The sequence below is a fragment of the Saccopteryx leptura genome, chromosome 11, assembly GCF_036850995.1.
Source record: "Saccopteryx leptura isolate mSacLep1 chromosome 11, mSacLep1_pri_phased_curated, whole genome shotgun sequence".
Classification (NCBI taxonomy): domain Eukaryota; kingdom Metazoa; phylum Chordata; class Mammalia; order Chiroptera; family Emballonuridae; genus Saccopteryx; species Saccopteryx leptura.
The window spans coordinates 65,389,692-65,416,899 of record NC_089513.1 but is presented as its reverse complement, the minus strand read 5'-3'; the positions used below and the strand labels follow the sequence as shown (position 1 = coordinate 65,416,899).

General features: G+C 37.5%; 1 protein-coding gene and 1 non-coding gene across 6 annotated transcripts in view; one reads left to right on the top strand and one right to left on the bottom strand.

Moving 5' to 3' along the window:
- Nucleotides 1-27,208, top strand: part of LDLRAD4 (low density lipoprotein receptor class A domain containing 4) — a 567,361-nt gene that overhangs the window by 153,355 nt on the left and 386,798 nt on the right. Inside the window, exon 3 of one of the 5 annotated variants that reach the window (XM_066352253.1) lies at nt 23,602-23,708. The exons of the other annotated variants lie outside the window; for them this stretch is intronic. The gene's annotated coding sequence lies outside the window, so the exon portion shown is untranslated. The remainder of the gene's footprint in view (nt 1-23,601; nt 23,709-27,208) is intronic. 5 annotated transcript variants of the gene reach the window in all.
- Nucleotides 4,497-4,623, bottom strand: LOC136383645 (small nucleolar RNA SNORA69). The gene has a single exon (XR_010747463.1). It is a non-coding gene; the product is annotated as a small nucleolar RNA SNORA69 (small nucleolar RNA).

The window sequence follows — 27,208 nt, the reverse complement described above, 5'->3', positions numbered from 1 at the left end:
TACAAGTGACGATGTTACATGGATAACCTTATATAATATCTCTCCTAATTTTTAACTGCCACATGTGGGTGTGCAGCCAGTTCTTTCCATGTCTCTGCTCCTCCAGTTTTATTGCCTTCTTCTTTATGTTCTTAGTAATAGGACTTCTGTTCAGGTAGATTTCAGGTGGTTCTAAATAATGATTGTTCTGTAGCTTAGCTGTCATTTTGATGTGGTTGTGGTGGTTCTGAGTGCCCGGTATACCTGCACTGCTATCTTGACTGGAAGGAGAATTATTTTAAGTTGTATTTTTTATTATGAGTGAGATTGAATATCTTTTCACATATATATTTATGAGTCATTTGTATTTTTTTTTTTGCTTACTTGTCTTTTCATATTTTTCTGTAATATCACTGGCCATCTTATTGATCTCTAGAAGCTCTTTATATAATAAGGGGGTTAATCATTTTGCTGTGATGTGAATTATAAATTTATTCCCTTTCTTTTTACTTTACTTATATTTTCCCCCTTCCAAGTATATGTTTCTCATTTCATGTAGTCTAATATATCAGTCAAATCTTTCTTTTTGTGGCTTCTGGATTTAGAGTAATAGGAGGGGCTTCTGAAGTTATAAAGGAATTTTTCCATGTGTTTTTCTATTACTTTAGGGCTTTTTTTTTAACTTGAATCTTTTATCCGTTTGGAATTTATCCTGCAATGGTGTAAATTATTGATTCAGTTTCTTTATTTCAAATCGTTATTCAATTTCATTTCTTCCAAGATGTTTATGGTTTCATGACTTACATTTAAGTCTTTTATCTATTTTGAGTTTATTTTTATGAATGGTGTATGTTTGTGTTCTAGTTTCATTTTTTTGCACGTACCTCTCCAATTTTCCCAACACCATTTATTAAAGAGACTGTCTTTACTCCATTGTATGCTCTTGCCTCCTTTGTCAAATATCAATTGACCATAAAGGTGTGAGTTTATTTCTGGGTTCTCCGTTTTGTTCCATTGATCTATATGCCTGTTATTATGCCAGTACCAAGCTGTTTTGATTAAATGACCTTGTAGTATAACTTGATATTAGGAAGTATGATACCTCCCTCTTTATTCTTTGTTTTCAAGTTTGCTAAGGCTATTTCTGTCCTTTTTTGGTTTTATATAAATATTTGGAATATTTGTTCTATATCTTTGAGGTATGCCATTGATAATTTAATAGGAGTTGCATTGAATCTATAGATTGCTTTGGGTATTATAGACATTTTAATGATGTTTATTCTTCCTATTCATGAACATGGTATATGCTTCCACTTGTTTTGTATCATCCCTGATCTCTTTTTTCAATGTCTTATAATTTTCCAAGAACAAGTTTTTTACCTCCTTGGTTAGATTTACTCCTAGGTACTTTATTCTTTTGTTGTTGCAGTAGCGAAGGGGATTGTTTCTTAATTTCTCTTTCAGACAGTTTATTGTTGATGTATAAAAATGCCACTGACATGAATATTTTATATTCTGCCACCTTGGCAAATTCATTTATCAGATCTAGTAGTTTTTTGACTGAGGCTTTAGGATTGTCTATGTATAGTATCATGTCATCAGCAAATAATGATAGTTTTACTTCTTCATTTCCAATTTGAATGCCTTTTATTTTTTCTTGTCTGATTGCAGTGGCTAGGACTTACAGAACTATGTTGAATAAGAGTGGTGAAAAGGGGCACCTCTGCCTTGTTCCTGCTCTTAAGGGGATTGCTTTTAATTTTTTCCCATTGAGTATGATGTTGGCTGTGGGTTTGTCATAGATGGCCTTTATCATGTTGAGGTATGTTCCCTGTATTCCCACTTTGCTGAGTGTTTTGATCATAAATGGGTGCTGGATTTTATCAAATGCCTTTTCTGCATTTATTGATATAATCATGTGATTTTAATCCTTCCTTTTGTTTATGTGATGAATTACATTAATTGATTTGTGAATACTTTACCAGTCTTGCCTCCCCGGAATAAATACCACTTGATCATGATGTATGACTTTTTTAATATATTGCTGTATCCAGTTTGCTAATATTTTGTTGAGAATATTAGCTTCTATGTTCATCAGGGATATTGACCTATAGTTTTCTTTTTTTGTAGTGTCTTTACCTGGTTTTGGATTGAGGATAATGCTTGCATAATAAAAGGAGCTTGGAAGTCTTCTCTACTCTTGAATTTTTTGAAATAGCTTGAGAATGATAGGTGTTAGTACTTCTTTGAATATTTGGTAAAATTCACCTGTGAAGCAATCCAGCCCAGGACTTTTGTTTGCTGGGATTTGTTTGATAACTGTTTTAATTTCATTTGTTGTAATCGGTCTTTTTAGCTTTTCTGATTCTTCCAGATTGAGTTTTGGAAGATTGTATTTTTCCAGGAATTTATCCATTTTACCTAGGTTGTTCAATATTTTGACATATAGATCTTCATAGTATTTTCTTATAATCTTTTGTATTTCCGCGGTGTCAGTTGTTACTTCTCCAGTTTTATTTCTAATTGTATTTATTTGAGGTCTCTCTCTTTTATTTCTTGATTAGTCTGGCTAAAGGTTTATAAATCTTGTTCACCTTTTCAAAGAACCAGCTCTTGGTTTCATTAACCTTTTGTATTGTTTTTTTAGCCTCTATGTCATTTATTTTCACTTTGATTTTTAATATTTCCTTCCTTCAATTCCTCTGGGCTTTATTTGTTCTTTTTCTAGTTCTTTTATATGCAGGATTAGGTTATTTGAGCTTTTACTTGCTTCTTAAGGTATGCCTGTAATGCTATGAACTTCTCTCTCAGGATTGCTTTTGCTGCGTTCCATAAATTTTGAGTTGTTGTATGTTCATTTTTATTTGTTTCAAGGAAATATTTTATTCCTTAATCTCATTGTTAACCCTTTTGTTGTTTAATAACATGCTATGTAGCCTCCCAAGAATTTGATTGTTTTTCAGTTTTTTTTATAGCTGTTGATTTCTAGTTTCATGCCATTGTGATCAGAGAAGATGCTTGATATGATATCAATCTTCTTAAATTTACTGATACTTGTTTTGCATCCTAACATGTGGTCTATCCTAGAGAATGTACCATAAGCACTTGAAAGGAATGTATATTCTGCTGCTTTCGGGTGAAAGGTTCTGAAGATATCTATTAAATCCAGTCGATCTAATGTGTCATTTAATGCCACTGTTTCTTTGTTAATTTTCTGTCTGGTAGATCTGACCATTGATGTTAGTGGTGTATTAAAATCCCCTACTATTATAGTATTGCTGTTGATTGCGCCCTTTATGTCCATCAAAATCTGATTTATATATTTAGGTGCTCATATATTAGGCAAATAAATATTTACAATGGTTATAACCTCCTGTTGGATTGCTCCCTTTATCATTATGTAGTGACCTTCTTTATCCCTTCCTGTAACCTTTGTTTTAAAGTCTATTTTGTCAGATACAAGTATTGCTACCCCAGCTTTTTTTTCCATTTCCATTTGTGTGAATTACTTTTTTCTATCTCTTTCCTTTTTGTCTATGTGCATCTTTTGTTCTGAGGTGGGTCTCTTGTAGACAGCATATATATGGGTCCTGTTTTCTTATCTCCGCAGCTACCCTGTGTCTTTTTTTTTTTTTTTCATTTTTTCATTTTTCTGAAGCTGGAAACAGGGAGAGACAGACAGACTCCCGCATGCGCCCGACTGGGATCCACCCGGCACGCCCACCAGGGGCGACGCTCTGCCCACCAGGGGGCGATGCTCTGCCCATCCTGGGCGTCGCCATGTTGCGACCAGAGCCACTCTAGCGCCTGAGGCAGAGGCCACAGAGCCATCCCCAGCGCCCGGGCCATCTTTGCTCCAATGGAGCCTTGGCTGCGGGAGGGGAAGAGAGAGACAGAGAGGAAAGCTTGGCGGAGGGGTGGAGAAGCAAATGGTCACTTCTCCTGTGTGCCCTGGCCGGGAATCGAACCCGGGTCCTCTGCACGCTAGGCCGACGCTCTACCGCTGAGCCAACCAGCCAGGGCCGCTACCCGCTACCCTGTGTCTTTTAATTGTCATTTAATCCATTTACATTTAAGATTATTATTATTCATTGCCATTTTATTCTTTAAATGTATAGTCCTTTTTTTTTTTTTTTTTTGTATTTTTCTGAAGCTGGAAATGGGGAGAGACAGTCAGACAGACTCCCGCATGCACCCGACCAGGATCCACCCGGCACGCCCACCAGGGGCGACCGGTGGGCCCCTCCGGGGCATCGCTCTGCTGCGACCAGAGCCACTCTAGCGCCTGGGGCAGAGGCCAAGGAGCCATCCCCAGCGCCCGGGCCATCTTTGCTCCAATGGAGCCTTGGCTGCGGGAGGGGAAGAGAGAGAGACAGAGAGGAAGGAGGGGGGGCTGGAGAAGCAAATGGGCATTTCTCCTATGTGCCCTGGCCGGGAATCGAACCCGGGTCCCCCGCATGCCAGGCCGACGCTCTACCGCTGAGCCAACTGGCCAGGGCCCTCTTTTTTTTTAACCTAATTGTCCATGTTAGCCTGTCATGATTTTACCTGCATTAAGGCAAAATCAAAAATGTACACGGTTTTCTTTCAGCAGGATAAATGACAGTACTTCCACACAATGTATAGTCCTCTTTATCTTAATTTTTAATTTTTTCCTTTGTTCTTTTTATAGCAGGTCCCTTAACATTTCTTGCAGTACTGATTTGGTTGTAATGAATTCCCTGAGTTTTATTTTATTTTTTGGAAGCTTATTATTTCCCCTTCAATTTTCAACAATAGTCTTGCTGGATAAAGAAGTCTTTGTTTTAGGTTCTTGTTTTGCATCACTTTGAATATTTCTTGCCAATGTCTTCTGCCTCAAGTGTTTCTGTTGAGAAGTCAGATGTCATCTTTATAGAGGCTCCTCTGTAGGTAAGTAACTGCTTTGCTCTTGTAGCTTTTAGTGTTCTTTCTTTGTCTCTTCACTTTGGCTATTTAATTATGATGTGTCTTGGTGTAGACCTCCTTGGGTTCCTTTTTAATGGGACTCTCTGTGCTTCTTAAACTTGTATGACTTTTTTCTTTATCCATTTAGGAAAATTTTCAGCTAAGATTTCTTCAACAGGTTTTCTATCCCTTGTTTATTTTCTTCTCCTTCAGGAATCCCTGTGATGTGGATGTTGTTTCTCTTCATGTTGTCAAAATGTGTCTTAGAATTTCCTCAGTCTTTTCTTTTTGCTGCTTTTCTTCTGTGCTTTCATTTATCTTTTCCTCTAAATTGCTGATTTGATCATCTGCTTTATCTGCCTTGCTGTTGATTCCTTCTCTTGCAGTCTTCATTTCTAATATTGTATCTGTCATTTTTGACTGGTTCTCTTTTATGATTTTGATATCCTTTTTGATGCTGTTATCTCTTTATTTAGGTGCTCATTATGTCCATCCATTGTTGCTCTAAGATCCTTGAACATCCTAAAAATCATTATTGTAAACTCTGCTTCTGGTAGTTTGGTTATTTTCATTTCACTTAGTTCTTTTTCTGAGGATTTCTCTTGTTGATTCATTTGGGTCGTATTTCTCTGCACATTTTGTCTGTGTATTTGGTAGCACTTTCTGACTTTGAAATTTTTGGATGTCTTTATGAGGAAGATGGGCTCAGTGGTACTGAACTCCAGGCTACCTGTTTTCCTTGTTTTAGGAATGCTTCTTGAGGGTACTGTTTTCCCTCATGTTGTATTTGAATATTGAATGCAGTTGGTCCTTTCATGAGTACAGTTATCCCTTCAGAGTGGCTGGCTATAAGGATCAACCTTGATCATGTATATTACATACTGTGTAATATCTGTCATATTGGGCGTATTTATTCTCTACAGTGTCTGGTGCCTGCTAGACTCTTTCTTTGGGCTTGCTTCTTGCATAGCTATCTGAGTCTATGTTTGATGCTCTCTGCCACCCACTACCACTTGTGTTGGTTCTATATCTTCTTGGGTTGGTGTCAGCTGTTGTTTGTAACCCACTGTCTGCTACTTGTCTGTAGCTACTGCACTTTTTGCTGTTTGTGTTTTCCTTTTTTGTGCCTGGGTACCGTGGTAGGGCCCAACCTGTGTATAAGGATCAGCTTCCTCCTGCTTAGAGATGACAGCAGCTCCGTAAAAGCCCCAAGCTCTGTAAGATTTGCCTCCACATTCTAGCTATTCCACCTCCTCTTGCAGGTGCCCGGTTTTTCCACAGAGTCTTTTGTAGAAATACTGAAGTATGAACCCAGGCTGGCCTCTCCCATCCAACCCCTTTATAGGTTGCAAGCTTGTTGGTTAGGGTGGAGGATTTTGGGAATGCAACATTAGTGGCATGTCCTACTTCAGGAGTCTGTTGGTCAATAGCTCAATATGGGGAATGTGGCCCATACTCCAAAGCTTAATCCCTCAGCCAGTGCTGGATACTCAAATTTTGTTTCTCCCCAACTAGATGAACAATAGGTTCAAATTGAGTGGGGTCCCCAGTCTGTTCTGCAGAAGTTCTTACAGCTGGTGAGACCATGGTCTCAGGGAGGAAGACTGAGAGAGTCCTGCCCTGGGGCTGACTGTGTCCCCCCAGAAAGTGGCTAAGCACCTTGACCAGATCCAACAATACGCTCACAGGGACCCACACTTTAAATATCCATGCTCCAAGCCACTCCCTCTCCCCCTTATGGAATCTAGCCCAGCAGTGTAGGATATGGAATCTAGCTCAGCAGCACCCAGGCAAGCTGACTGTGAAGCTCCCCTCTAACTAATGCCCACGAGCTGCTGTGCTAATGTTGGATACATAGAGTGGAATTTGCCTCAGGTTGGCAAGGTGTGAGGAGCTTTTCCTTAGGATACCACTCTAGCAAGGGTTGTTAGGTCCTGAACCAATGCTCTCTACAGCTTGCCACTGGATGTGCCCGCCCTGGGCCTCCCTGGTAGGAACCTGGTGTAGACCAGTGGGAGACACAGTCCGTGACTGGCCCTCAGCAACCTTCTTGGAGGTACAATCGAGAGTTTTTGGCTGCCTCTGCTGGGCCCAGGTGCACATGGAAATACCAAGCTGCACATCTAGGCTGGCTTTTACCCACCCTGGGCCTGGGGGAAGGTCCGCTTAAAAGACCAAGGTTTCCTGAGTCCCACCTTCTGTAGCCTCTGTGTGCTGGCTGCTTATTGGGCTCAGCCACTGACAAAACCTCTAGTAGAATCTAGAGCCACAGCAGTTGAGGGATTAAGAAGGGTGGTGTGTGTGGCTCTGCCCCTTGTCCCCAGGTGTCAGTATGTCCTCACTTTTTTCACTGACTTTAGTAATGTGTGTCCCCAGGAATCCTGTGGGTTTGGCCTCTGAGACCCAGAGTTGTGGTCTGATCACACTTCAGAGAATTTCTCCTGAGTCTCGTGTCAGGTAAAATGATCAGTCTTAGACTCAGGAACGTGTGGGGGAAAGCTCCGGCCTCAACTCCACAAAACTGAGTCGCTGATGTACCCCCTACTTCCTGGCTTCAGAGAATGACCCAGTCGCCATGGCTGGAGCAGGAGAAACTCCCAAGGGTGGAGCAGTTGCTTTTTCCCCAAGCTGATGCCACTCAGAGGGGACTCCTCAACCCAAGAAAGATGGCGACTGTAGTATTGGAGAATGACTCAGCACAGGGGTTCTCGTGGCCATTCCCCATAGTGTCTCTCCCTAGGCCTCCAGCTTTACACTCCCCTCATGCAAGTCTAGTCCTCTTAGTTCTTCCTCCACCGGAGTCCTGTGTAAGTGGCTGTGAACAAGATTTTTTGCACAAACTCTTTAAGACAGAGCCTGCATCTCTGAGATCTCCATCTCTTATTTGCAAATAGAAACCTGGCTCTTTTCACCTCCAAATGATGTGAGGGTGCTTCTTCTAGGCTCTGGTGGTCTAGGCTGGGGCTCCGGGCCTGGGGCTGAGAACCCACACCTCTCAGGGCAACCTTCCCCCCATTGAAAGTCCCTCTAGAACATCAGCTGCCACTTGCTTCTGGGAGCAGGGCAGTCCTCTCTGCATCTCTACCCTTTCTACCAGTTTGGAGGTGGCTTTTTCTTTGATCCTTAGTTATAGACTCCTCTTAGTTTAGTCCCAAGTTGGTTTTTCAAGATGATTGTTCTTAAATTAAGTTGTAATCCAGTTTGGTCCTGGGAGGTGGCAGTTGTAATGTCTACCTACTCCATCACCATCTTAGAATCCCGGTAATTCTATTCTTAATTTTTGGAGGAATTACCAGACTTTCTTCCATGATGGCTGTACCAGTTTATATTCCTACCAGCAGTAAATGAGAGTTCCTTTTTCCCCACAGCCTCTCCAACATTTTTTATTACCTATCTTATTGATAACAACCAATCTTACAGGTGTAAAGTGGTATATCATTATAGTTTTGATTTGCATTTCTCAAGTAGCTAGTGAAGATGAGCATCTTTTTATATATTTATTTGTTGTTTGTATGTCTTTATGAGAGAAGTGTCTGTTCAGGTCCTCTCTCCATTTTTTAAAAGTATTGTTTGCTTGTTTGGTGCTGAGCCTTGTGGATTATTTATATTTTTGGGGTACTAACCTCTTATCAGAGCTATTATTTGTGAATGACATCTCCCATTTGGTTGGCTGCTTTTTTGTTCTATTATTGGTTTCTTTTGTTGTGCAGAAGCTTTTTATTTTGATATAGTCCCATTCATTTTTTATTGCCCTTACTACCCTTGTCTTTGGTGTCAAATTCATAAAATGTTTTCTACTGCCAAAGCGCATAAGTTTAGCACCTATGTTTTATTCTGTTATTTATTGTTCCAGTTCTTATATTTAGGTTGTTTTACTTTCTTTTTTTGTGTGTGTGATTGAGACAGAGAGAGACAGAGAGAGTGATAGATAAGGACAGACAGACAGGAAGGGAGAGAGATAAGAAGCATCAATTCTTTGTTGCAGCACCTTAGTTGTTCATTGATTGCTTTCTCATATGGGCCTTGACCGGGGGGCTACAGCAGACCGAGTGACCCTTTGCTCAAGCCACCAACCTTGAGCTCAAGCTGGTGAGCCTTGCTGAACCCAGATGAGCCCGCTCTCAAGCTGGTGACCTCAAGGTCTTGAACCTGGGTCCTCAGCGTCCCAGTCTGATACTCTATCCATTGCACCACCACCCAGTCAGGCTAGGTTCTTTTACTTTCAATAATTACAGTTGTTTGTATTTTTTGTAGTAGTAATTTGTTGGATTATAACTTTATTTATATCTTTGCTCTGCTCTTTTGTTAAGAGAGAAGCTTATGCAAAGAGGAAGGATGGTTAGCATATCATCTTCCTCACTCAACCGAGTGTCTCTTCCTATATTTGATGTTAGTCAATTATAGTATTTTTTAGTGTTTATTTTCATATTAGAGATATCCTTATATGTCTATTACTTTTTGGCATCACATTCGACTGATATCTCTTGATTTTCAGCCGCTAGGCAGTCAGTGACATTGCCTATCACCCATTTTTGTTTATTGCTCTTCTCTACTTCCTCCACTCTTGCATTGTCACACATTATAAAATTTATATTTGGCATATCACTTTCATAATTTTTTTTAAGCCTAGTGTTGCAGTGAAATGAATTCAGTTGTCTTTTTTTTTTTTTTTTTTTTTTTTGCCTTTGCATGAAATCCTTGGCCTTAGCTTTATTTGCTTATATATTTTAAGTATTCTGAATATTGGCTGATTAATTGTATTGGGAATCATTTTGAAGAAATATGGAGGCAGATTAATGCATTTACCTCTGATCAGTGAATTTATTTTTCTTTTCCCCCAGTTACCCCCAAAAGAGTTGTTACTTATTTTCAAGGTCCAAGTTTAGTAAGTCCACTCTTACTGGGATATGCCTGGTTATTGACCATTCTGGATAGGTTTCCTTGTCACCTGGTGTGCTCTGTGTGTCCTTCGTATATAAGACAGGTCTTTTGTATATTTAGTAAAATATTTTTGGATAATGTCTTGAAATATTTGTTCATTTACCTAGTTTGTTCTTATATTTAAAAAATTTTAATTGTGCCTGTCAAATATCATTTGCCATTCTATTATTTTTTCTCCCTAGCCCTTCACAAGCCTTACTTTAGTTCAGTTTCATTTACTTGGCCTTCTACAGTGTGTCCGTAAAGTTATGGTGCACTTTTGACCGGTCACAGGAAAGCAACAAAAGACGATAGAAATGTGAAATCTGCACCAAATAAAAGGAAAACTCTCCCAGTTTCATACCTATTCAGTGCAGTTCAATATGGGCTCACACACAGATATTTTAGGGCTCCTTAGGTTGCTATCCCATATAGCCTCTACAGACTTGTCACTTGACTGATGGCCTACCAGAATGGAGTTTCTCCACCAAACTGCCGGTTTCCTTCAACTGCTTATCCCACCAAGTAATGTTATTCCTATGTGGTGGCGCTTCGTTATAAACGCGCCGATATTCACGTTGCACTTTGGTCACGGATTCGAATTTAGCAAGCCACAGAACACACTGAACTTTCCTCTGTACCATCCACATCTCGACTTGCATGGCTGTGGGCTGCTCCGCTGTATATACGGTGTTACTCATCATCTGCACATGCGCACATGCTGCCACATCATCCTACAGAAACTGGGAAGGTTTTCCTTTGATTTGGTGCAGATTTCACATTTCTATCATCTTCTGTTGCTTTCCTATGACCGGTCAAAAGTGCACCATGACTTTACGGACACACTGTATTTGCTATCCACCAGCCCTTAGTTTTCTGCAATATCTTTTCTGTCTTGTGCTCATTTGAAAGTCATCTTCATTTCTGTGAGTTCTTTTACCTAAGATTTTTCCTGATTTTTTTCCGGGTCATGTTTTATCTATCTCCTCTGGATTCTTACCATTTCTACTTTGAATTCTTACGTTTGTATTTTGTTGTCTTTTCCCCTCCCCCTTTGTTTTCATAGAAATGGTTGCCTTTTATTTTTTTATTTTATTTTTTTTTGTATTTTTCTGAAGCTGGAAATGGGGAGAGACAGTCAGACAGACTCCTGCATGCGCCCAACCGGGATCCACCCGGCACACCCACCAGGGGCAACGCTCTGCCCACCAGGGGGCGATGCTCTGCCCCTCCGGGGCGTCACTCTGCCACTACCAGAGCCACTCTAGCACCTGGGGCAGAGGTCAAGGAGCCATCCCCAGCTCCCGGGCCATCTTTGCTCCAATGGAGCCTTGGCTGTGGGGGGGGGGGGGGAGAGACAGAGAGGAAGGAGGGGGGGTGGAGAAGCAAATGGGCGCTTCTCCTATGTGCCCTGGCCAGGAATCGAACCCGGGTCCCCTGCACGCCAGGCCTGAGCCAACTGGCCAGGGCCGAAATGGTTGCCTTTTAAAGTTTTAACAGTTTATGGCAAAATACTTGGTCACAGCTTTATCTGTCCAATGGCAATTTTCCAAGGGGTATTCTTGGTCTCTTTTACATTTTTTTCATAGAATGATTTTTAGATTGCTTTTCCAATTCCTTTTTAAAAACTCATTGTTGAGTGAGTTGGGTTTCGCAAGTGAGCTTTTTGTGAAAGTTATGAGGAAGCTTCCAGTGTCTTTCCAGGCTGCACATTCCAGTGTCTCCCTCCGCATCTGCGGGATCAGAGATAGGGCTGTTTCCTACCAATATGGCTCATCCATGAGTTTTCTTTTACCAGCTCTGAGATTTTTTTTCCCCAGCTCTGAGATTTTTTGAACAGTCTCATCTCTTCTGATCTTTTGAACCTATGTCGATAGGTTCAAACCTGGAGGGCTTCTGCTACTTCCTTTCTTCTGCCATGGGATATAGCTTGTGTTCTTCAGAATGTGATCTTCATGTTCCAGAATGTTTTTGTTTGTGGTGCATGGGATCTTCCAACCCTAAATCCTTTCATTTCTCTGTGTCTTTCTTCTTTGCTTTCCCCTATGCAATTTCTGCCCAATCTTAGTTGCCTCTTAGTTTTTACAGGTTAGTTTGTAATTTATGGACTGTATCTGTCTCCTAGTTGCATAGAAAATGGAGTTTGAAAGTTCCATACAACTTTTTTCATTGTTCTTTTGTGTTTGTTTGATATCCAGAAGAGAAAGAAAAAGTCGTATTCGTTATTTTGGATAAGAAAAGTAGTTTCACAAAGGTTAAATAATTTAATTATTGTCACTCAGCATCAGGCAGAGTAAGGATTCAAAACTAAGTTTAAAAACTTATGCTTACTATGCCATGGCGTTTCTTCAAGACTGAATTATAGTCACAGTAGCATAGTTATATAGTGAAAGGAATCTTGCTTTCATGGGATATTCCTTATAGAAGTAGATACATCTAAATAACAAGTGATGCTTTTGGAAAATTTTTGCACCTTCATTTAGTGGATTATTAAGAACTCCATGATCTTCTACAGCTTCAACTTTCCTCCTTCCTTCCCTCACTACCTCTCCTCTTTCCTTTCTTCTTCTATTTTTTCCTTCCTTTGATCTAAAAAGGAGACTATAGGTAGATAAGGCTTTGTTTTATCTACTGTCTTTCTTACAACTGTTCTGAACGTGATGATGTTTTTATGTCATGTACCATTTTTTTTCTATTTTCCCTTAACTTTTTATTTTTAGAACTTGTCATTAAAAAATGTGTTCAAATATTTAAAATCAGAAACTGCTGCTGTTGACTGGCAGGATCCTTAGCCCTGCACATTTCTGTGCCCTTCTTGAATACATTATTGGTGGATTTGTTTGTGAATGTTTCTGAGAGTGTAAAGGTTACTCTCACACATATGTTTACTCTGTAAAGATAAGGTTCTGGTAAAAATAGATCGGAAGCGTGCCATGTTCTTCATTTGGCAAAGAACAGTTTAGTTTTCAGAAATTATCGATGGTTGCTTCTCTGTATAAAAAATAAGGCTAATTGTATAATCAAACTTAGTTGTCTGTACGTATGTGTTCTGTACACAATTCTGACTTGTATGTTTTTTTTTTTGTTTGTTTGTTTTTAGCTGTGTAGATTTGTGGGAGACTCAGCTCAGGGTGGAGAATAGATAGGAAAGATGATGTTATTTTCTAATGATACTTTCCATTGACTTTGTTTTTTCTGAAGAAGACAATGGTGAGTCTTGGGGGTTTTCTGTGTGTTTTTGTATGTGTCTGTTTTGGGTTGGATGAAGGAAAGGACACATTTTTTTTAAGCATTCATAAGTTAGTTAAAAATTTTGTTTATGCTTAATTTATAATACCAGTGACATATCAGCGTATTTTGGTAGGGAAGAGGGAGGCATTTGATAATTTTATTTCCTGTATATCAGGAATTATTTTCCATTGCAGCTTGTAAATAACATTTGCTGATTAAAATGAAGGCTTTTCAAAAATTAATGTGTAATATGGTGAACATGTCATCTTTTGAAATCTGTTTCTTTGTGTATCCATTACTCTTTGTGTCCTTTAATTTCCATTTGTATGAAATATCTTTTTCCATCCCTTTACTTTCAGTCTGTATCTTTTGCTCTAAGGTGGGTTGCTTGTAGATAGCATGCATATGGGTGTTGCTTTTTTATCCATTCAGCTACCCTGTGTCTTTTGATTGTAGCAGTTAGGCCATTTGCATTTAAAGTAATTATTGATAGCTACATATTTATTGACATTTTAGTTTTTTAACCATGTTTCCTTTCTTTCTTCCTCCGTCCCTCCCTCCCTTCCTCCCTCCCTCCCTTCCTCCCTCCCTCCCTTCCTTCCTTTCTTCCATCCATCCTTCCCTCCCTTCCTCCTTCTTTCCTTCTTTTCTTCCTTCCTTCCTTCTTCCCTTCCTTCCTTCCTTCTTCTTTTTCTTCTTAAAGCAGGCCCTTTAACATTTCTTGTAAAACTGCTGTGGTGGTAACAGTTTCCTTTAGCTTTTTCTTGTCTGGGAAGATCTTTATTTCTTTTTCAATTTTATATCCTTATTGGGTAGTCTTGGTTGTAGATCTCTTCATCACTTTGAATATTTCATGCCAGTCCCTTCTGGCCTAAAATGTTTCTGTTGAGAAATCAGGTGACAGTCTTATGGGAGCTCCTTTGAAGGTAACTGTCTTTCTTTTGTGTCTTTTAAGATTCTTTCTTTGCCTTTAACCTTTTTCATTTTAATTATGGTGTGTCTTGCTGTGGGCCTCTTTGGGTTCATCCTGTTTGGGACTCTGTGTGCTTTCTAGACTTGTATGTCTTCTTCCTTCACCAGGTTAGGGAAGTTTTGGTCATTATTTCTTTAAATAGGTTCTCAATCCCTTGCTCACTCTCTTCTCCTTCTTGTACCAGTATGATACAAATGTTTTTATACTTCATGTTGATCCAAAGATCCCTTACTATCCCCATTCTTTTAAATTTTTTCCTTCATTTCCTCCCTCCCTTCCTTCCTTCCTTCCTTCCTTCCTTCCTTCCTTCCTTCCTTCCTTCCTTCCTTCCCTTCCTCCTTCCTTCCTTCCTTCCTTCCTTCCTTCCTTCCTTCCTTCCTTCCTTCCTTCCTTCCTTCCTTCCTCTTTCTCTCTCTCTCTCTTTCTTTCTTTCTCTCTCTCTTTTCTTTCTCTCTCTCTCTTTTCTTTCTCTCTCTCTCTTTTCTTTCTCTCTCTCTCTCTCTCTTTTCTTTCTTTCTTTCTTTCTTTCTTTCTTTCTTTCTTTCTTTCTTTCTTTCTTTCTTTCTTTCTTTCTTCTTTCTTTCTTTCTTTCTTTCTTTCTTCTGTTTTTGTTGCTCTGATTGGGTGTTATTTTCTACCTTGTTTTTCAAGTCACTGATTTGATGCTCTGCTTCATCCAACCTACTTTCCATTCCCCCTAGTGTATTATTTTATTTTTTAAATAAAATGCAATTTTTAAGACTTTATTCATTTTAGAGAGAAGGGGGGAGAGAGAGAGAGAGGAGGAGAGGGAGAGCAGGAAGCATCAACTCCCATATATGCCTTGGCCAGGCAAGCCCAGGATTTTGAACGGGCAACCTCAATGTTCCAGGTCAATGCTTTGCCCATTGTACCACCAAAGATCAGGTCTTTCTGGTGTATTCTTGATGTCAGATATTGCATTCTTCATTTATGAGTAATTCTTTTTTATTATTTCTATATATTTATTCATGCTGTTATAATTCTTACTAGTTTCCTTGAGCATCCTTATGACCATGACTTTGAACTCCTATATCTGATAAATTGCTGGCCTCCATTTCATTTATCTGTTTTTCTGGAGAGTTGTCCTGTTCTTTCATTTGGGGCCTGTTTCTTTTTCTTCCCATTTTTTAAAAAAATTTTTATTTATTCATTTTAGAGAGGAGAGGGAGAGACAGAGAGAGAGAAAGGGGGAGGAGCTGGAAGCATCAACTCCCATATGTGCCTTGACCAGGCAAGCCCAGAGTTTCAAACCGGCGACCTCAGCATTTCCAGGTCTATGCTTTACCCACTGCGCCACCACAGGTCAGGCTTTCTTCCCATTTTGACTGCTGCTTTTTGTTTGTTTCTATGTATTAGATAAATTTGCTATAACTCCCAGTCCTTGTGGGGTGGACTTGCAGTAGCTGTCCTGTGGGATTCAGTGGCACAGTCTCTTTGATTACCTGAGCTGGATGCTCCAGGAATGTCCCTTGTATGGGTTATGTGGACCTCCTGTTATAATTGAATCTTGGCTGCTATTAGTCCATTTTTGCATGAGATTGACCACCAGGCTGGCTGACTGAGGCTAAATTCTGACAATAGTATGCAAACTGCTGTGCAGGTGCCCACCACATTAAGTAGAATTCATCTCAGCTGGATTTGGTGCCCACCAAGCCCTCCCTTTGAATATGCTGCATGTGATGCTTATTGGATCCTGTTCTGATGTTGTCTGGATGTGTTTGGTCTGGGTGTTGTGGGAGCAACTGTGGTGCCAGCCAATGTCAAGTGCTGTCTGTACCTGGCTTTTGGCAACCGGTTAGGAGCTACAAGCAACCCATGATTTGTGGCTGCCTCTGCTGGGCTTGGATGTGCACAGGAAGGACCAAGCTGTGCACCAAAGCTGACTTTTACCAGCACTGGTCCTGGGGGCAGGTCAGTGAAAGTCCCAAGGCACCTTGAGATCCACTTCCAGTTGCGTCTGCTTGCTGGCTGCTTTTTAGGCTCAGTCACTGAAATGGCCTCTGGTGGAGTCAGGAAGATGGGGCTACTGGATCTCCCACGAGGGGAAGGTGCCAGTCAGACTTAAGGGAAGGTGGTGAGTGTGGCTCTCACCACAGAGCCACTGGACTCTGTCCTGGATTCAGTGGCAGAGCCACTAGCAGTTGGGCAGGTGGGGTCTCCAGAGCCTAGAGGATGGGTCTGGTGGAAGCCAGGAGGGTGGTTCTGTTGAATCTTTCATGAGGGGGAAGCATCAGTTAGGTTCACAGAAAGTGGGGTGAATGGCCTCTGCCTCAAAGCCAGAAAACTGAGTCACTGACACTACCTTAGTCTGCCCAGACCACTACAACCTGGTCAAGGCAATGGACTTCTCAGCAGGTCCTAATCTCTGCTATGTGTGGTGAGAGGGAGTCCAGGGGATGGGACAGTTCCTTTTCCCAGGCTGATGCCACAGGGAAGAGAGTGATCTACTCTACCCAAGAAAGATGGTGTCTACAGTATTGGAGAACGACTCAACACAGGGGTCCTGGTGGCAGTCCCTCCTGCTGTGTCCCCAGAGCCACAAATCCCAGACTTCCCTCACTTGTCTGTAGACTGCTCTGCCCTCCCTCCACCAGAGCATGGGTGAGTGACTGAGAATGAAAAATTTGTGCATTAGCCTTTTTAGAGGGTGCCTACATCTCTAGCTGTCTTTCTCTGATGGACAGAAACCCCACTGCTTTTCACAGCTGGATGTTATTTGGGCACCTCTTCTGGCTCTGGTGCTCTGGTCTGGGGAGCTCAGTTTGGGGTTTAGGCCCCATGCTTGTGAGGGGAAACTTCTGCCACACTCCCACCCCTCTGTAGCTGAGATATCCCTTCAAAACCTCAGCTGCCCTCCATAGGAGCTGGGCCAGCCCTTTTGTGTTTGCCTGTCCTATTAGTCATGATGCAGCTTCTTCTGAGACCTTAGTTATAAGACTCCTCTTCAGTGAGTCTTCAGTTGGTTATTCAGGATGATTATTCTTAAATTTAGTTGTAATTCCAGTTTGGTCCTAGGAGGAGGTGAGTTTAGCCTCCACCTACTCCACCGCCATCTTGGATGTCCATCTGTGGTTTTTTTCATATGTAAAGGTAAAAAATTTGCATAAAAACATAAAGTATAAATGGCCAGAAAAATACAGTAACAAAATGTAATGCTGATATTCTTTCTTTTAAAATAATAAAATGTTTTTTCTTTTATTATTAAGATGGTAATAAAAGATTATGAAAACACTTTGAAAATAAAAATAAATAATTTAAAAGGAAATAAAAACCACTCAATTCTATTTTCTAGAGTTAGAGATTTGTTAATATGGTATTTTAACTTTTTAATATTGTAGTTAAATATACATAATGAAATTTACCATTTTAACCATTATTGATAGTAGACTTCCATGACATTAAGTACATTTATGGTGTTTTTCAACTAATCACACTATCCATCTCCAGAACTTTTTCTTCTTTTCAAACTGAAACTTTGTTATATTAAACATTAGGTCCCCATTTTTTCCTCCCCTGCCCTGATAGAAACCACCATTCTACTTTGTCCCTATGAATTTAACTACTTTAGGTACTTCATATGATTGGAATCTATGGTATTTTCCTTTTGTGTCTGGCTTATTTTACTTGGCATGATGTTTTTTAAGATTCATCCATGTTGTACCAAATGTCAGAATTTCTTTCTTTTTAAAGGTTAAATAACATCCCATAATATGTGTGTATACTTCATTTTGTTTATCTGTTGATGATCAGCTGAAGGACACTTGGGATGTTTCCACCTTTTGGTTACTATGACTAATGCCTCCATGAACATTGGTGTACACATATCTGTTCACATGTACACATGTACTCAGAAGTAGAATTAGTTGAGTATATGGCAATTCTCTGTTTAATTTTCTTGAAGAACTGCCATGTTGTTTCTCACAGCAGCTGTACCATTCTTCATTTCCATTTGCAATGCATAAGTGTTTATATTTCTCCATGTCCTTGCCAACTCTTATTTTCTGTCTTTTATTTTTCTCCCCTCCTCTCCCCTTCTCCTTTTTTCTTTCCTTTCTTTTTGGTAATAGTCAATCTAATGGGTGTGAAGTGGTATCTCATTGTGGTTTTGATTTGCATTTTCCTAATGATTTGTGATGTTGAACATCTTTTCTTGTGCTTATTGGTTATTTGTATATCTTCTTTGGAGAAATATCTATTTAAGTCCTTTTCCTATAATTTATTCAGTTTGTTTGATTTTTTGTTTTTGGGTTGTAGATTCTTTATATTTTTTGAATATCAATCTGTTATCCTGTATGTTATCTGAAATGTTTTCTCTAATACTGTGCATCAGCTTTTCACTCTCTTGATAGTGTCCTTTGATGCACAAATTTTAAATTTTGATGAAGTCCAATTTATTATTATTTTTGTCATCTGTGTTTTGGGTGTCACATTTAAGAAATGACTGTTGAATTCAATGTCATGAGACATTGTTTTTTCTTTTAAGAGTTTTATAGTTTTAGCTACATTTAAGTTTAATTTATTTTGAGTTACTTTTTATATATGGTATTAAAGAAAGATTCAATTTTATCCTTTGCATATGGATATTTAGTTTTCTCAGTCCATTTTTGGAAAAGATTGTTCTTTGCCCATTGGATGGTCTGAGCAAAAATCATTGAAATTTTGATAGGGCTTGCACTGAATCCATGGAATTACTGTATAGTATTGATATCTTAACAATATTAAATCTTCTTAAAAATACTGTCTTCTAACTTATGAACATCGGATGTCTTTTTATTTATTGATATCTTTAATTTCAGCAGTGTTTTTTGTCTTTAGCATACAAATATTTCATGCACTTAAGTTTATTTCTAAATATTTTATTCCTTTGGTGCTATTTTAAGTGGAATTGTTTTCTTAATTTCTTTTCCATATTGTTCATTTTTAGTGTATAGGTATACAACTGATTTTTGAGTTGATTTTTTTATCCTGCAACTTTGCTGTATTTGTGTGGAATCTTTAGGATTTTCTCACATATGGGGTCATGCCATTTGTGAATAAAGATAATTTTAATTCTTTTCCAATTTGGATGCCTTTTATTTCTTTTTCATGCCAAATTGCTCTGGCTAGGACTTTTAGTACTATATTGAATGAAAGTGGTGAAAGTTGTCCTGTTCCCAATATTAGAGGAAAAGCTTTCAGTCTTTCACCATTGAATATGATATTAGCTTTGAGTTTTTCACAAATGGCCTTTATAATGTTGTGGTGTTTTTCTCTATTTCTAATTTGTTGAGTGTTTTTATCATGAATGGGTGTTGACTTTTATCAAGTGATTTTTTTCTACGTTAGTTGAGATGACCATGTGCTTTTTAAATTTTTTTATCATTTGTTAATGTGTTGTATTACACTGATTGAGTTTTATATGTTAAATTACCCTTGTATTCAAGCAATAAATTATATTTCATCATGTTGTATAATCCTGTTAATATGCTGTTGAATTTGTTTTCCTAGTATCTTGTTAAGAATTTTTGTATTAATGTTCATATGGGATTATTGGTCTGTAGTTTTATTTTCTGTAGTTTTATTTCCTTATAGTGTCTTTGTATAGCTTTGGTATTAGAGTAATTCTGGCTTCATAGAATGAGTTAGGGAGGGTTCTCTCATCTTTAATATTTTCAAATAGTTGATCTTTTTGAAGAACCCACTCTTGGTTTAATTGATTTTCTCTTATATTTCTCTAGTCTTTATTTCATTTATCTCCAATCATTTTTGTGTCTCTTATAAAGTTTTTGACTTAATGGAGCCATTCCTACTCTTTTTTTTATTAGTATTTGCATGGAATATTTATTTCCATCTTTTCCTTTTCAACCTATTTTTATTCCTAGATCCAAAGTGAGTCTTTTGTAGATGGAATAGAGTTGGACTTTCTTACAAAATCCAAACTCTGCCAATCTTTGTCTGTTGATTGGTGTGTTTAATTTACTTATGATGGGGGGACTTATTTTTTGCTATTTTGTTTTATTTGTTTTCTATTTGTCTTATAGCATTTTTGTTCATTGTTTCCTCCATTATTGTTTTGTTAGTTGATTTTTTTTGGTAGTGACATGTTTTAACTCCTTTCTCGTTTACTTTGGAGTATATTTTAGAAACTTTTTTTTAATTGGTCCTTTGAGGATTAGATATATTATCCTAAAGTTATAACAATCTATTTTAAATAGCAATTTAACTTCAATTACATGTATGTATATTCCACTTCTTTGTATCTCTGCTCCCCACTTCATGTTCTTGATACTGCTAATTATACATATTTTTTGTATATTGTGTACCCATTAACATAGATTTACAATTATTTTTATGCATTTGTCTTTAAAGTTCTATAGGAAAATAAAAAGTGGGGTTGCAAAACAAAATTACAATATTACTTGTTTTAATATTTGACCTTTAATGGAAAACTTTGTACTTTTCTATGGCTTTGAGCTGTCTAGTATCCTTTTATTTCAGCTTGATGCACTTCCATTAGCATTTCTTGTAGGGCAGATCTAGTGATAGTGAATTACATTAGCTGTTGTTTACCTAGGAATGAGTATCTTAAATTTTCCTAAGACAGTTTAGGCAGTTATAGAATTCTCAGTTGGCATTTCTTCACCCCTTTTGGCATTTTATTTTATTTTATTTATTTTGACAGAGACAGAGAGTCAGAGAGAGGGATAGATAGGGTCCCATTTTGGCATTTAAAATTTATCATTGCATTTGTCTTGCTAGGTTTCTGCTGAGAAAGCCACTGATAATATTATTGAGGATCTGTTGTATGTGATAGGTGGCTTTTCTCATACTGCCCTCACAGTTCTTTGTCTTTCTGCAGTTTGAATGTAATGTGTTCCAGTCTATTTGTATTTATCCTATTTGAAGTTGTGGGCCTATGTCTTTTCTCAAACTTGGGAAATTTTTGGCTATTATATTTTTAAAAGGTGACAGATTTATGTGATCTGAAGAGCAACTAGAGTATTGGCTATTATTTCTTTAAATCTCTGCCCTTCTCCTTTTTCTGGGATTCCCTTAATGAGCAATAAATGTTCTACTAGTTGGTATGACATAAGTTCTTTATGCTCTGTTCACTTTTCTTAAATTTTTTTCCTTTTGCTTCTCAAAATCAAGAATTTCAAATCACAGGTCTTCAATTCTCTGATTCTTTCTTCTGCCTGTTGGAGTCTGTTATTAAACCCCTTTGGTGAAATTTTCAATTCAGTTATTGTGTTTGTCAGTTTCAGGACTTCTTTTTGGTTCCACTTCACAATTTCTGTTTCTTTGTTGATATTCTCATTTTGTTTGACATATAGTTTTTCTGATTCCCTGTACGTGTTTATGTTTTTCTTTAGCTCTTTGAGCATATTTAAAATACTTAATGTTAAATATTTTTGTCTGGTATATTTGATACCAACATATCTTTAGGAACAGTTTGTGCCACTTTATTTTCTTCCTTTGAATGAGTCATGGTTTTCTGCTACCCATTTTGTTGAGATATAATTGACATACAGTACATATAATGCCTGCTGTTTTTGGCTGCCTATGCTTTCTGTAAAAAATTATGCATTTTAAAAAAGGCATAGCTACTTTACCCTGTATTTTCAGAATGACTACTTACTAGGGAATATCTTCATTGATTAGTTGGATGTGTTTTGAGCTTTGTTCTGAACCAGCTATGAAAGCCTAATATCTTCTCAGGCCTTTTCTGGATATTGTCTTGCCTATGCTTTGTGTGTGCTTTTTGACTTTCCCATATATACATGGCTGCTTTTAAATGCCTTAATTTCCTAAGTGCCTCACCTCAGCTTTTTCTCCTGGCCTTACATGTTCTGTTGTATTATTCTTTTGTAATCTCTTGCCAAAATTTTTGTGGGTCTTGTAGTCAGTCCCCTTGTGGCTTTTACTGAAGTTTCCTCTTTCCTGGGGTTTTCTCTAGCCTTAGTTCCAAAATCTGTTGCTTTTTTTGCTATTTCAGCTCTGAGTTAGGTGACACAGAGACCAATCCCTTAGAGACCAAGTCCCAGAAAAGTTAGAACTTTGCACATTAGGTCTGCTTTGCTTTCTCTGTTTTAAGGAAGGGAACTGGAAACTGGCTGCGACCTCTTCCAGATAATGGTCACAGCATGTTGGGAAGAGGTTGGGGCAAGTGTTTGCCATGAAATTTCCTACTGTTTTGAATGTGGCTTTTTGATTGGGACGTTGCTGGACAGCTGTAAAGTTAATGTAGCTAGTCTGAATTATTTTTTTAATATTTCTGTGGAAGAATGAGGGCCTGGAGCCTCTTAATCTGCTGTCTTGCTGACATCACTTTTCCAGGTAATATTCTTTTTTGCCTAATTAATACATCAGTGGCTTAACTCAAAAGGCTAAAAACATTTAAAGTTTAACTTATTGAACTATTTTGGAAAATGCAACATGAAATTGTCATTTTATTACAGCAAAATTTATTATCTTGAAATTTTTATTGTGCTGATTTAGCTGCAACATATTTTTTTTTTTCACAAAAAGGGAACTTGATCTTAGAAATGGTATGAATTTTTGTTTGATTTTGGAGCAAACAGAAAAGAATGAACGTAAATCAGGAGTGTTCTCTCACTGCTGTTGGGTGTACACTTTTTAGTTTTTATGTAGAGTGCTAGGATTTAGAAATCACATTTATTTGAGTAATGGGAAGATGTAGAGAACTAGTGGCAGTCTGAACTGATTTACAGTTCCATTAAATAAAAGTGCAAATAGAACTGAGCCTGTACTTAAGTACCATCCTTCTTCATGATGGGGCAGGTACCGTATTTCCCCATATATTAGATGCACCCCTTTTCAAAAAATTTGGTATCTAAAAACTGGGTGTGTCTTATACAGTGGTTGTAGATTTTTTTACTTGCATTTCCCGCTTTTTTTGTGCTTGTTTGTGTGCTCATTATTGAAGACAGTGATTCATCATCAGATACAGATGAGGACAAGCTAATGGATGGGAGTTTTGACAGTAATGAGGAGTTGTATGAATTTTATGATAAGTAAAACTGGAGTTCAATAGCTTTATATAAATATAATACATTTTAATCAAATTTCAGCCCCAAAGTTAAGGTGTGTCTATACATGGGAGCATCTTATACTTGGGGAAATTCAGTAAATGACCATCTGATGCTTCTGGATGGTGGGATCCAAGAGTATTCAGCTGGTATTTTCATCCCAGAATCTGTTAATGGATAAAGGAAACTTGTAAAATATGTTTCAAAATAATTTTCCAGAGGATTTTGCTAATCTTCCTCAGTGTACAGTTCAGTTGCCATTGGGAAGCTGGGGTGCATATTGTTAGATAATGATAGATATGCTGTAAACCTTCATTGAGTTCTATGAAAATTTAGGGTGGATATTTTGCCCCAATGATATCTCCAGTGTCAGCAATATCCAAGAGTAACCTCTATCTTGACTTTTATAATAATGATTTCCTGATATTTCTTTGATTTTTTTCTCATTGAAGTTTAATCTATGGATATAATCTTTCCAAATTAAAAATAACAATGTATTTTTAAGTTTCTTTTCATTTACAGGCTCTCCTTCTGTCCCTTTGTTTTCCTTGAAGTTTCTTTGTTAAAGACCTGGAACACACTGACCTACAGTTTCCTTCACTCTGGATTTTGCTACTTGCATAGTCCTGGTGAGTTTGCCATGTTTCTTTGTTCTCTGTGATCCTCTCTGTGACTACTCTAAATTGATAGTTGTCTTCAGAACTTTGATCAGATTTAGGTCTCTTTGACAAGTTTAGAACATGTGTTGTGTTCTTTCATTGGGAATCATGGAATGTATGTTTGTCTATCTTTTTTAATGTCTTTTTGTATATCCATTTTTTTTTTAATGTCTGGAGGATTTTTGTAAGGTGATGCTTCACCTTATCTGCCATCTAGTTACCTGGTGGTACAGTTCATATAAATGCTTGATTTGTTTTTAATTTTAATTTTGAAATTAAATTTAATGGGGTGACATTGATCAATAAGAATACATACTTTTTAGGTGAACATCTCTGTAGCATTTGAACTGTTGATAGCATGGTGTGCCCATCACCAAAAGTCAAATCATTTTTTGTCACCATATATTTGTCCATTTTTACTCCCCTCCCCTGCACCTCGCCCCTAGGTAACAACTTCACTTTTATCCATATCCATGAGTCTCATTTTTATATTGCACCTATGTGTGAAATCATACAGTTCTTAGCTTTTTCTGATTTATTTACTTCACTCAGTATAATGTTCTCAAGGTCCATCCATGTTGTCATAAATGTCACTATGTCATCATTTTTTATGGCTGAGTAGTATTTCATTGTATATATGTGCCACATCTTTATCCAGTCCTCTATTGAGGGACAATTTGCTTGTTTCCATGTCTCGGGCACCATGAATAATGCTGAGATGAGCATAGAAGTGCATGTGTCTTTGTGTACCAATATTTTCAAGTACTTTTTGGGTTAGATACCCAGTAAAGGGATTGCTGGTTCATATGGTAATTCTATTTTTAATTTTTTGAATAATCACATACTGTCTTCCATAATGGCTATACTAGTTTACATTCCCACCAGCAGTAAATGAGGATTCTTTTTTCTCCACAGCCTCTCCAATACTTGTTATTACCTGTCTTGTTGATAACAGCCAATCTAAGAGGTATGAGGTGGTATCTCACTGTAGTTTTGATTTGCATTTCTTTAATAGCTAGCAAAGAAGAGCATCTTTTCATATATCTGTTAGACATTTGTGTGTCCTCTGGGGAGAAGTGTCTGTTCAGGTCCTTTCCCCATTTTTTAATTGGATTGTTCGCTTGTTTGTTGTTGAGCTTTGTGTGTTCTTTATATATTTTGGATATTAACTCCCCATCAGAATTATTGTTTGTGAATATCATCTCCAATTTGGTTGGTGGTCTTTTTGTTTTGTTGTTGATTTCTTTTGCTGTGCAGAAGCTTTTTAGTTTGATATAGTCCCATTTATTATTACCTTCACTTTCCTTGCTTTTGAGATCAGTTTTATAATATGGTTCTCTATGACCAAGGTCCATGACTTTAGTACTTATGTTTTCTTCTATGTAATTTATTGTTTTGGATCTTATATTTAGGTCTTTGATCCATTTTAAATTAATTATTGTGCAGGGGGACAAACTGTAGTCAAGTTTCATTTTTTGCATGCGGCTTTCTAATTTTCCCAGCACCATTTATTGAAGAGGTTTTTCTTTTCCCCATTGTGTGTTTTAGAGTCCTTTGTCAAAGATGATTTATCCATATATTTGTGGCTTTATTTCTGGGCTCTCTATTCTGTTTCATTGATCTCTATATCTGTTTTTCTGCCAATACCATGTTATTCTGATTATATTGGCTCTATAGTATAACTTGAAGTCAGGTAGTGTGATACCTCTAGCTCCATTCTTTTTATCTCAGGATTGCTTTGGCTATTTTGGGTCCTATATGGTTCCATACAAATCTAATGAGTTTTTTTTCTTCTAGTCTTTAAAAACTGACATTGGATTAAGTCTGTATATTGCTTTGGATAATATGGCCATTTTAACTATGTTGATTCTTCTAATCCATGAACATGGAATACTTTTCCATTTCATTGTGTCTTTTTCAATTTTTTGCAATAATGTTTTGTAGTTTTTAGTATATAGATCCTTCAGCTCCTTTGTTAAATTTATTTCTAAGTATTTTATTTCTTTGGTTGTAATCGTAAAAAGAATTTTTATTTCAGTTCATTTTTTCAAGTTTTATTGTTGGCATATAGGAAAGCAATAGACTTTTGTTTATTGATTTTTTATCCCGTGACTTTACTGTATTTATTTATTATTTCTAATAGTTTTTCAGTGGAATCTTTGGGGTTTTTTAGAGACAGGGTGATGTCATCTGCAAAAAGTGATACCTTAACTTTTTTTTCCCCATATGGATGCCTTTTATTTCTTTCTCTTGCCTGATTGCTCTGGCTAGCACTTCTAGTACTGTGTAGAATAAAAGTGAAAAGAATGGGCAGCCTTGTCTTGTTCCTGGTTTTAGAGGAAAAGCCTTCATTTTCTCACCATTTAGTATGATATTAGCTGATGATTTGTCATATATGGCCTTTATTGTGTTGAGGTACTTTCCTTCTATACCCATTTTATTGAGTGTTTTAAACATGAATGGATGTTGTAGCTTATTATTAAATGCTTTTTCTGCTATTGATAGGATCATATGATTTTTGTCCTTTGTTTTGTTGATGTGGTATATTATTCATTGATCTACTTAATGTATATTGAACCATCCTTGTGCTCTTGGAGTGAATCCCATTTGATTATGATGTTTTATTATTTTTAATGTATTGTTGTACTTGATTTGCTAGTATTATTTTATTTTATGCTTTATTTTATTTTGAATTTTTGCATCTGTACTTCTTAGAGATACTGGTCTGTAGTTTTCTTTTTTTGTGTTTTCCTTGCCAGGTTTTGGTATGTAGGTTTTAATGGCCTCATTAAAATGTGTTAAGGAGTATTGCTTCTTCCTCTAGGTTTTGGAAGACTTTGAGAAGGATAGGTACAATGTCTTCTTTGAATGTTTGGTAGAATTGACTAGTGTAGCCGTCTGGTCGTGGACATTTATTTTTAGGGAGGTTTTTGAAAGTAGTTTTTATTTCCTTCCTGCTTATAGGTCTGTTTAGGTTTTTCACTTTTTTGTGACTCAGGCTAGGAAGATTGTATAGTTCCAGGAACTTATCCATTTCTTCTAGATTGTTGAATTTGGTGACATATAATCTTTCATAGTATTCTACTTTGATCCCTTGTATATCTATGATGTCTGTGATAATTTCTTCTCTTCCATTCTGGATTTTGTTTATGTGAGTTCTTTTTCTTTATTTTTCAGTGAGTCTAGCCAGGGGTTTGTCAATTTTATTGATCTTTTCAAAGAACCAGTTCTTTGTTATATGTTTTCTATTTTATTTAGTTCTGTAATTTTTACTTTCTTTTGCTGACTTTGGGTTGCCTTTGTTTTTCTTTTTCTAGTTCTTTAAGATGTGATGTTAGGTTGTTTACTTGCAATTTGTCTTGTTTATTGATATAAGCTGTAATGATATAAACTTTCCTCTTATTATTGCTTTTGTTGCATCCCAGAAGTTTTTTAAAATACATATTTTTAAAGTTTTATTTATTGATTTT